This window comes from Zingiber officinale, chromosome 11B, assembly GCF_018446385.1.
Source record: "Zingiber officinale cultivar Zhangliang chromosome 11B, Zo_v1.1, whole genome shotgun sequence".
In the NCBI taxonomy this organism is placed as follows: domain Eukaryota; kingdom Viridiplantae; phylum Streptophyta; class Magnoliopsida; order Zingiberales; family Zingiberaceae; genus Zingiber; species Zingiber officinale.
The window spans coordinates 78,522,078-78,532,026 of NC_056007.1; the positions used below are offsets into that span (position 1 = coordinate 78,522,078).

Sequence of the window (9,949 nt, forward strand, 5' to 3'; positions counted from 1 at the left end):
TGGACAAGCGACCAACCCAGAAAAAGCACCAGAACCTAAAAGTGACGTGGGACTAAACCTCATCAGAATCAAAAATCGAGGCCTACTATGAGATACGACATAGGAGAATAACCTACCATAATTTATGAGAATTTTTAGATAATTTCCTGGAATTATTTGGAGGTTGTATGGAGGAGTTTAAGGGTATAAATTTTAAACATAAGGTGATAATGAAAATTACCGTTTGAGGAGTAATAAACTAATAATAACATAGATTAATGAAAGCCTACCTCTATAAACTCTACCGTTTGAGAAGCTACAGTGCCAAGCCCTAAAAAACGCCGCCTCCCTTATTTCTTTCTTCGTGCTTTCTTCCTCCGAGCTCACCGACCCCTCGCCCTTCGCCCGATTTCTATCGACTCAACATCGCGACGGCGACTCCGCACCCGAGCTCACGGCAACGCATAGTTCGCCACTCGCCCAAGACTCCCAACCCTCTACCCTGGTCTACAGCATTACCGGAGGCCCTCCTCTCTGGATTTCTGCTTCGTGCGACGACCGTCCGGTAGGAGGAGCAGATTTGAAGATTCGGAGACACAGAGGGTTGAATTGCCTGTTCCGGAGGTTAAGGGTAGCAAGGATTGGTACTCCCAGCAGCTGAGTCGAGCTGATCGAGTCGGACTCATCTCCGACGATCTTGGGGGTTCCGACATCAAGGTATGTTGAGTTGTGAATTGTCTCGGGTAGGATTCTGTGACCATGGATTCTGTGATTTGAGGTCGGTAGAGGAGAATTAGGTAACTGAGAGTTGCTTTCTTGGCATTGGCTCACTGTGAAGGCTCGCCCAAGATCTTCAACAACGAGTTATCACCGACGAGCCTCCTCGGCAATGGATTCCTGGCTTCGAGTCATTAGGTAAGGCATCTTTAGTATTGGTTACAGATCTGTAGTATAGATGTTGGGTTTTGGCAGTGATCAGGTGTTTATTGGGTTGATTGTGTATGTGTGTAGCCCTGTAGAGGATCTATTGTTGATCTGTGGCAGCAGACCTCACCAGCGAGCGATTTCCGGCGATTTCATTATTCTGGCAGAGAGCTAACAGAAGCAAATTTGGTCCTAAGGTAAGATCTTGGAATTTAGATATCTACTATAGCTTATACTGTATTCGCTCATTAGTAATTGGGGGTTAAATCTTGATTGGTAACCTTAATTGGGATGGTTTAAATTAGGGTTTTGGATTGGTTCGAGTAAATTAGGAAATGGGGGTTAGTAGAGGGTTATGAACGAGCCGGATTAACTTCATCTCTTGAATATTGGCTTAGTTATTCAGTATCATACGTATGTGGTTAAAATTGATATATGGCACGGCACTATGAAGTTGAGACCAATCAAGTGTTGGACGATCGATCCTCTACCGGGCGAGTAGGCGTCTGCTGCTTGGTTAGTTGATCTAGTGGTAAGTTAGTTAGTCGTCTCGAGTTTATAGTATTTATTGGTCTCGACTACTTATATCTCGCCTGGACGGTGCATATTATTCTCGCCCGATATTGACACCTCGAGGATGCCGATCCAATCAATCAATATGTCTCTGATCTCGTTATCTTTGATAATTATACTAGACTAGACAAATATGTTGCTGACTGTTTATTTCATTTGTAGCGATTTTGTTGTACTAATGATATCGTTATCGATCAATTAGATATTCGACTCCCCGTCATCGACGCTTGTGTACCGTGATGTGACTTCCCTTGTGATGTGTATAAGCTGGCACTCCGAGCACTCGCCGCACACCGACCACACAGTGGCGGTTGCGAGATGTGACGTCATGCCACTAGATAGCTTGTAACACTTGGTGGCGTGGCTGTTGGCTGACCTTGTGAGAGTGGTGAAATTGGGACTAGATAGTCCACCCCACACCAAACCCGGCGGTACTGGTGACGACAAAGTGATCATGCCTGGGGCTGCTCTATCCTATTAATTGCTGTGGTCTCACGGATGCTGGGGAGAGTGCTCTGTTGTTATTCTACACTCGTTTATATCTCGTCACGTTCGGTATGCTTATTCTTACACGTTTCGTTTCCACCTTTATCGCTCTCACATGCACACCATATACACCGCCTTATTCGCCATGTCGTGTTTAAGCTTGAGGGTTCGGACTCTCATGTGTGAAGTTCGATGTGTGGAAGTTGTTGAAGGCATCTTTGGGGGACCGGGACGATGAGTGTCAGTATGTCGACTCGTGCAACCATCTGGACTGGAGCCCCTGAGATCCGGAGTGGATGTGGTGCCCATCGAGAGACCGAGAAGGCACGCAACAACGACTTGCGGCGAGGAAGTAGTAGTGAGACTCCGGGAGGAGCACAACGGAGAGCAAGACGAGAGCTCGAGTCGTCTGCGAGACGACGAAGCCTAGGATCTTGACCTCCCGCAAGTTGCGAGTAACAAGACGTACATTGGTCGACGTTCAAGAGCTGAATTGCTGAAGCAGCACACAGATCGCAGTGACCGTTCTCTAGTAGTAATCAGATCGGTGCATCGTTGCGTGGTTTGTGATCTGATCGGATACGAATCGATTAGCATTGGTCGGCGGATCCATCGGTAATAGTCACCTCCGTGCCTATGATCTACTGTGCTACCTGAGACAACACCAAACGGTCTATAAATATGGATGCAACTTACCCGGAGAGCCGAGTTCATTATGTTCTCGAGCTCTCTTCTCTCTCTCAAGAGTCGTGGGGCAAGGAGGGTACTGTCGTTAAGAGTTGAAGAGACCACTCTTGCATTGCAAGCTTGCTTCCATTGGTTTGCTCCCTAGGAGAAAGTTCTGGCGAGGAGATCCAGAGAGCTCGCTGAAAAATCCATGGCTGATTTGAAGTTCCATAGTCCACACGGGACACTTGAGAGGCAAACAATCTCAGAACCGCCTGATCGTAGCCCATCCCGCACCTAGCTATCTTTGGTTAGCTTAGATTTGTTAGCTTAGCCATTCTCTGCGGTATTCTTAGTTAGTTTGTATTTCAGCGTGTAGTTGTCTATCTCCGTGGTGTGAAGAGAAGTTTGAAGTTTGTGACCTGGCTATCCTCCTGGTACATAGGGTGTCGGGCGGGGTTGTCGGAATCGGCATCATAAGCAGTCGGCTCACTGATGGGGAGCATGTCAAGAAGATATGGCGCTCATAGATAGCATCAGACCACCTAACCGTATCCCAAAAGGTAGGATGAAATATTACTTAATGAATGATATTGAAAATTGGTTTAGTGTTGTAGATGGATTTGAGAAACCAAAAGATGGGTCGGGAGCACCTCTTCCAACCAAGGATTGGACAAAAGAGATGGCAAGGAAGGCTCAAGCAAATGCAAAAGCCACAACAACTCTACAATGTGGACTCTCCAAGGAGTAATTAAGCAAAGTAGGGTCATTCAACTCCGCTAAAGAGCTTTGGAAAAAACTCATTGAATTAAATGAGGGATCAAGTGAATCTAGGAGGGCCAAGAGAGATCTTTTGTGGGGCAACTTCAAACCTTTACCATGAAGACCAATGAGACCGTGAGTCAAATGCACGGTAGATTCAAGAAGATAGTAAATGAACTTCATGTAATAGGTGAGAAGATTGACAATCGAGACCTAGTAAGGTATGTGCTCCAATCTTTTCCTAGAACCACCTTATGGGCATCGATGGTTGATGCGTATAAGGTATCTAGGGATCTTTCCTTGATTAAGCTTGATGAATTATTTTCCGAATTTGAACTTCATGAACAACCTAATGAGCCTTCAAAAGAGAAGGGAATAACTCTTGTTGTAGAAAAGAAGAAGAAGAAAACTTCAACCCCACCATCCTCCGACTCTGAGGATTCAAGCGCCTCAATAGATAGCGATCAAGAGGCGTATATGGTAAGGAAGATGAGAAAAGCATTTAAAACCTTTTCTACTAACAAGTCTCATGCTAGAAGGAGTTCAAGAAGCAAGAGTAGGACAAGAAGAGTCATTTGCTATAATTGCCAAGGAAAAGGACACATGAGGGATGATTGCCCCCTCTTGAAAAAGAAAGAAGGAGGAGAAGAAAAAGAGAAAAGAAAAGGGAAAGAAGGCTCATAACCTAAAAGCAACATGAGATGATCCATCCGAACAAGAAGAAGGAAGGAGCTCAAGTGAAGATGAAGAGGGGAGCTCAAGTGAAGGGGGAGGTCAAACTTCGGATTCGGACTTCTCGGTAAGTGAGGTACACAATCTTCCTCCCCATGATTTGGTTAAAATTATTAAAAGCACAAATGAGGATTTATTCAAGGCAAAAAGGAAAAATAAATCTTTGTAACATGATATTACTTGTCTTGAAGAAAGATTAGAATCCATGCTTATTTCTTCCTCTACAAGTTCAAATTCTTCAAATGATTCATGTTTAGAAGAAGAAAATAGGAAATTAAGGGAAAAGGTAGAAACTTACCCCTTGAAAATTTGAAATTAGCTAAAACCCTAAACATGATCGTCATTCTGAGGCAAGTTTTAAGAAACGGTTGGGTTACACACAATGAGAAAAGACCATCATTGTTTACTTGCTTGGCAAGGGGCAAAACCAAGACCAGAAAATGGATCCCTCGAGAATATTGATTAATTAGAAAGAATTTCTATTGGGTGCCAAAATCAATCCTCAAGAGTTAGAGGATTTTAGGTTAGTCAACCATTAAAATCATAAGTTCAAATCCTTGAAGAATGGTTGACTTGAGACCTTAAGGGGGAACACTTAGCCTTGATAGAAATTCATGATAAAAAGGGCTAAGTAGAGGCTACCTTTATCTCACAATGATTTTCATTATTTTCTAACCATAAATGTGAGATGATAGGATGATACAAATAATTCACATATACTTATGTCATTTTGATGAGTTATGAAATGTATCAAATTTTTAGTGATCATAGGCCAACTATGGGGAAAGCAAATCTTTAATTAATGGACATCTTGCTCATAGATCATAGTTGGACATTTTAAATGTTTTGAAAACAATTTTATGTTTTATTTACAGTGGATAGTTATTTTAAAACATATGAATTCAAAACTAAGGTTTAATTTGATACAAACTTGAGTGTTTTTCAAAGTGTTTGAGTTTTCATCAAAACTTCAAAAATATGATGAATTTTCATGAAAACATATTTTTCCTTATTAACAAAAGAAATATGGTTTCAATTTCATGATTTTTTAATTCTCTCTAATTTTTATTTTTGAAGTTGACTTTCTCGAGAATAAAACATCCGGATGACCGGTACTATTCGAGCTTCAAGGTTACAATGGGAAATTTTAGTCCCACACTACTTGTCTGAGTACGTCCCCGAGTGTTTTCGATACTAGGTATGTGTAAGTGGATATGTCGAAGGGGAGAATGTGGGAAAGGTTGGTGAGTTAAAGGGGGCATAATGGTTTGCAACTGTGCAAAACTTTTAAGAGAGTCGTGTTGGCTTAGAAATTATGCTTCATGTTTTACACATAATAGATTAGATTACATATTACATAAAATCGATTGTTTGCGATCATTGTGATATTTGTCGCGCATACATGTCTGAGTGCGTGGTGTTGCTAGGCTAGCAGGGTTTGGTTTACTGCTTCGCAGTCTGCACACGAGGACTTCAGTGAAACACACTAAGTATCTCACCATCTGCTCTTGGGAAGTCGCTGAGTCTGAGGCCTCTGGAAGGAGTGGACCGCGCCGCCCTGAGGCCGAGTCGACAACAGGAGTAGAGCTTGGAGGAGGAATGTGGTGAGGACAGGTGATCCGACTGAGGGCATCTAGGCAAGGGAGGGCGCATCCGAGCTCCAGTGTGTGTGAGAGGAGCGTATGAGGTCGCGACCATCAGTATTTCGGCGTGCGTAGTTACCAATTGGCGGTTTTATTCGCACGCAGATCGCCGACCTGACCGTACCGTGGTTGGGCATCGTGGTCATTCGGTGACGACCTGTTCGACCGTGGCCACGCATTAAGCGCTCGCTAGCAATGAACTGGTCTGCACCGACTAGGTAACACACCTTGCCAGTTATCTGGAGCGATCTAACGGCTCTCGGTGCCTGAGTCGGTCAACCGCAAGGAGGGTACCCAGACTCGTTGATCCAAGGAGGGCACCTGAGCCACTCACCTCTCTAGATCACCCTCAACCATCCCATCTAGGGTACCGAAGAGCTCAGACGGTCCATACACCAGGCCAGAGTCAGGACCTGGTGGCGGGATTTGGATCGGGGTCGCATACCTCACGAGGGCAATCTTCAGCTTGGAGAGCGTAAATCCTCTGAACCATCGAGCTTTAAGCGTAAGGTACTTTTGTAGCGCTTTTGAGCTGGAGAAGAGGTTACAAGGACTTACGAAAAGAGATAGTGCATTTAGAATTCTTCTCTAGCGGCCACCTTCGAGCGTTTTTATATCCTGTCTAGTCGTTACGTTGCAGCACTATATTACTGTATTCATCACGTCAAATCCACTCTACATCTTATAGTGCCATCGTACATATCGTCGATACCCAATATATCGTTGACGTCTGACACTACTCTCACTGTCTTACATCTTACTCTGCTGGACATACTTACTTCATCTTATACATAGGTTTAAGTTACGACTTTTGTAAGTTTTGGTCTAGCTTGGATACTTAGTCATTGCTTTATGATTTAGTATGTATTCTTTATGTACATATACATCTAGTACATTACATCTGGCTTTGTTCTGAGATTGCACTGTCATCTTTATATCTTGGAGTACTATCGTCATTGCTATTCTGACCTCACTACCACGGCCCGGTAAATATTTCACGGTAATTTAACGTCTGCAGGAGGATCATTGGATCGGGCCATTCATCGCTTACTTGGGGACCGGGTTACGCGTTTGGTTTATCGTTATGATTTCAACTTGTGAATTGGTTGTAATAATCCATTCGGACTTGGCGTACCTTGTTTGTTGTTGTCGAGGAGCCGAGGTCGTTCGTCCACCCGAATATATGAGTTTATTTTGAGTTGTTGACACAGATTGTGTTTTGAGCATGCTTATCGCTTGGGTTAATGTCTAGTTTGCTACTGTAATCCGCGAGTTGGTTGATTCATTATGGTAGTTGTAGGCGAGTTGTTTGTATCATCTGGGATTGACGGGCGGTATCTGGGTTCACTACCTATGTTGCAGGTAAATCACCCTCGACTTCTTTAGACCCTTCGACCCTACCTGAGCCTCTCCTGTACTGAGAATCGTGGTGCTAAGAAGAGGAAGAGGCCGAAAGCTCTTCCATAATATGAGATAGGGCATTGATAAGGAAAACATCATACAGCACAGTACACGCAGCAGCCATGATGACAGGAGGTCTCAAGTACGAGGAAATAAGCCGTCACTCACTTTACAACCGATAAGCTATTTAAATTTATAAATTTCTAACTAAAATGTCTTATAAATTAGAAATTGGAATGATTACATTAGATTTCGAATATTTGTGAACTAAGGGATAAACTAAGATTTAGTAACATCTTTATTGAAGACTTCTGAAATATAAATATGATAATATCGATCGTAGAAATCATAATTTTTCATGCTCATCACAGGACAATGATCGCAGGAATCTAAGGGTTAAATTGACACTTTAAATAAGGTTCGTCGTTAAATCAATATTACAAATTAAAAATTATTAGGATCTAACCTCAAACAGATATATTAGTAAAAAAATAATAATGATAAATAACAAAGGTTTCGCTAAATGCTTCGTCTTAAATGACTTACCTCATAGGCGCATACAAGATGAGACGAGGTCGACTCCACGAGTCAGCAGTCAATAATTGCATCCAACTGACAGTCTACAGTAACAAAGACCGCATTCAATTCTCGTCGTGTTAGTCACCAGGATGTTGGGTGCGGGCTTCGGTCAGTACCCAGCGAATTGTAAAGGTTCGGCTGAAGAAGTGGGCTACTTTATAGCCATTCCGGGATCACTTCGACGACCGACCGACGATACCGGCAAATGTCCAATCACACAACGGACTGTTGATTTGTGAGTGGACTAACTTTCGGTACCCTTTATTCTCCATTTCCTCTAAACGGTTAGACGTTATGCAGTGCGTACGAGACAATTGGAAACTTATACTACCCTCAAAGAAAGTGTGGTATAGATTATAGTCAGAAGTAGTAATTAGTTATATCTCTCCTCCGAGACGAAAATCTAGTCAGATCTCGGCTTAGATTTTCCAAATGGATCTAAGTCGATGGCCTACTCGATCGGATCGGAGCAGCATTCTTACAAAGTTACTCTCTCTCCAAAGGTCATACGACTACTTCTGGCTTTCTTCAATGCGGCGTCGAAAGTGCGACTTATGCCAGTGGATGCGATCGGATACCTGGCGGTGGGTCAACCATCCTCTAGAGTCTAATAAAGTTATTAGCATCGACACTAGCTAGATTTAAATATCCTGACCCTACACCGCATTCCGATGGCCTACACACTTAGTTAAATCGTTAGATTACATTAAAACCTAACTTAACTTACTTTGTTATTCATCAAAACTTGAGTTAGATCATTAGTGTAACCTACACCAACAATCTCCCCCCTTTTTGATACAATGACAATCTAGGTTAAATTAGGAAAAAAATAATATGCAAAAATAAATGACATGATTTTTAAATTAGTCTTATTTTGATGTTATGCTTGGTATTTTGCTAATTTAATTCACGTAACCCTCCCCCTTTGACATTCATCAAAAAATGGAAGTAGACAATACATGGAACAAAATTGCTAAGTAAAGTAACCAAAAAAAACTTAGACAATTGAAAATTTTTAGGATTACTTGGGGGAGTTAAAAACATCTTTAGAAAATAAGTTAATTAACATAAAGATAATCTTTAAAGACATCTTGTAAAGTGATTTTGAAAAGTAAAAACTTTATGTCAGGATTTCTAAAAATAAGATGATGTTGAAATTGTTTTCCAAATCTACACAGTTTTCAAAATATAAGATTTCCAAAAGATACAAAAATTTGATAATTGGATAATTCTAAGTTTTTTAAAAAATAACCTTAAAGATAGGAAATTTTGAAATTATTTTCAAAATCTACTAATTTTTTATAAAATTTTTAAAAAGTTTTTATAAAAAATAACTTTACTTAATGACCTTAGCTTTGACTTTTCAAAAAATATTTAAATGATAGGTTTGTTTAGGTGCTTTAGATGGTACATTTAATTTTTTAAAAAAAAAAATATCTTTAAAATAATATTTCAAAACTTAAATAGTAGTAGTTGGATTTAAGCTATCATTTTAAAACACAAACGGGTGAAAAAGTCAGTGTTTGAACTTATAGTTTTGAAAATGTTAAAAATTAAGCATTTTAAAATAATTTTTACTTAACTAATTAATTTGTCTAAAAAAGAAGCCTAACATTAGAGCTTTTATCATATTATAAGTTCAAATCTTAGCAATTAAGCGTCCATCGTCTCCTTACCAACCTGGTATCAACTAGTTTACTAACTATTATTAAATATGGATTTTAGCGCCGCTTAGATCGTACTTCTATCAAAGTTCCGTTAAGTTTATGCCCAATTATGTAACCCTTTCAAGTTCAAAACTTAACATAATTATCGCTAGTAGCTTGATATTTAACACCCATACCTTTGTATTGCACAGTTCAGACCCAGAGTATAAGAGCATCTTAAGTCCGCCTCATAATTCAATTTCTTAAGTTTAACTATTCTAATATAAGTCGAGAAAAATAAGAGAGGTGCTTGTTTTGAATTAGCGTTTCTGATTTTCAAATAAGGAATAATTTTGAGAAAAAAATAAAAAAAAAATTATCCTAAATACTATAAAAATAAAAATTATTAATCAATTAAGAGTCCTACCGAGTCTATTAGTGAAAGCTAGTAAGTCTAAGAAGTACTCTAAACATTGTAGAGAAAAAGTATCATTTATAATAATAAAGTGAGAATATGATCAAATCATGCAATCGAAGTAACAGACAATAACAGTAAAC

At 40.4% G+C, this 9,949-nt stretch overlaps 1 long non-coding RNA gene across 1 annotated transcript; it reads left to right on the forward strand.

Annotated features, from left to right (window-relative positions):
* The first annotated feature begins 318 nt into the window (after positions 1-318).
* Positions 319-1,122, forward strand: LOC122033600. Its single transcript, XR_006126587.1, has 3 exons — positions 319-696; positions 818-894; positions 991-1,122. It is a non-coding gene; the product is annotated as an uncharacterized LOC122033600 (long non-coding RNA).
* Positions 1,123-9,949: the final 8,827 nt, after the last annotated feature.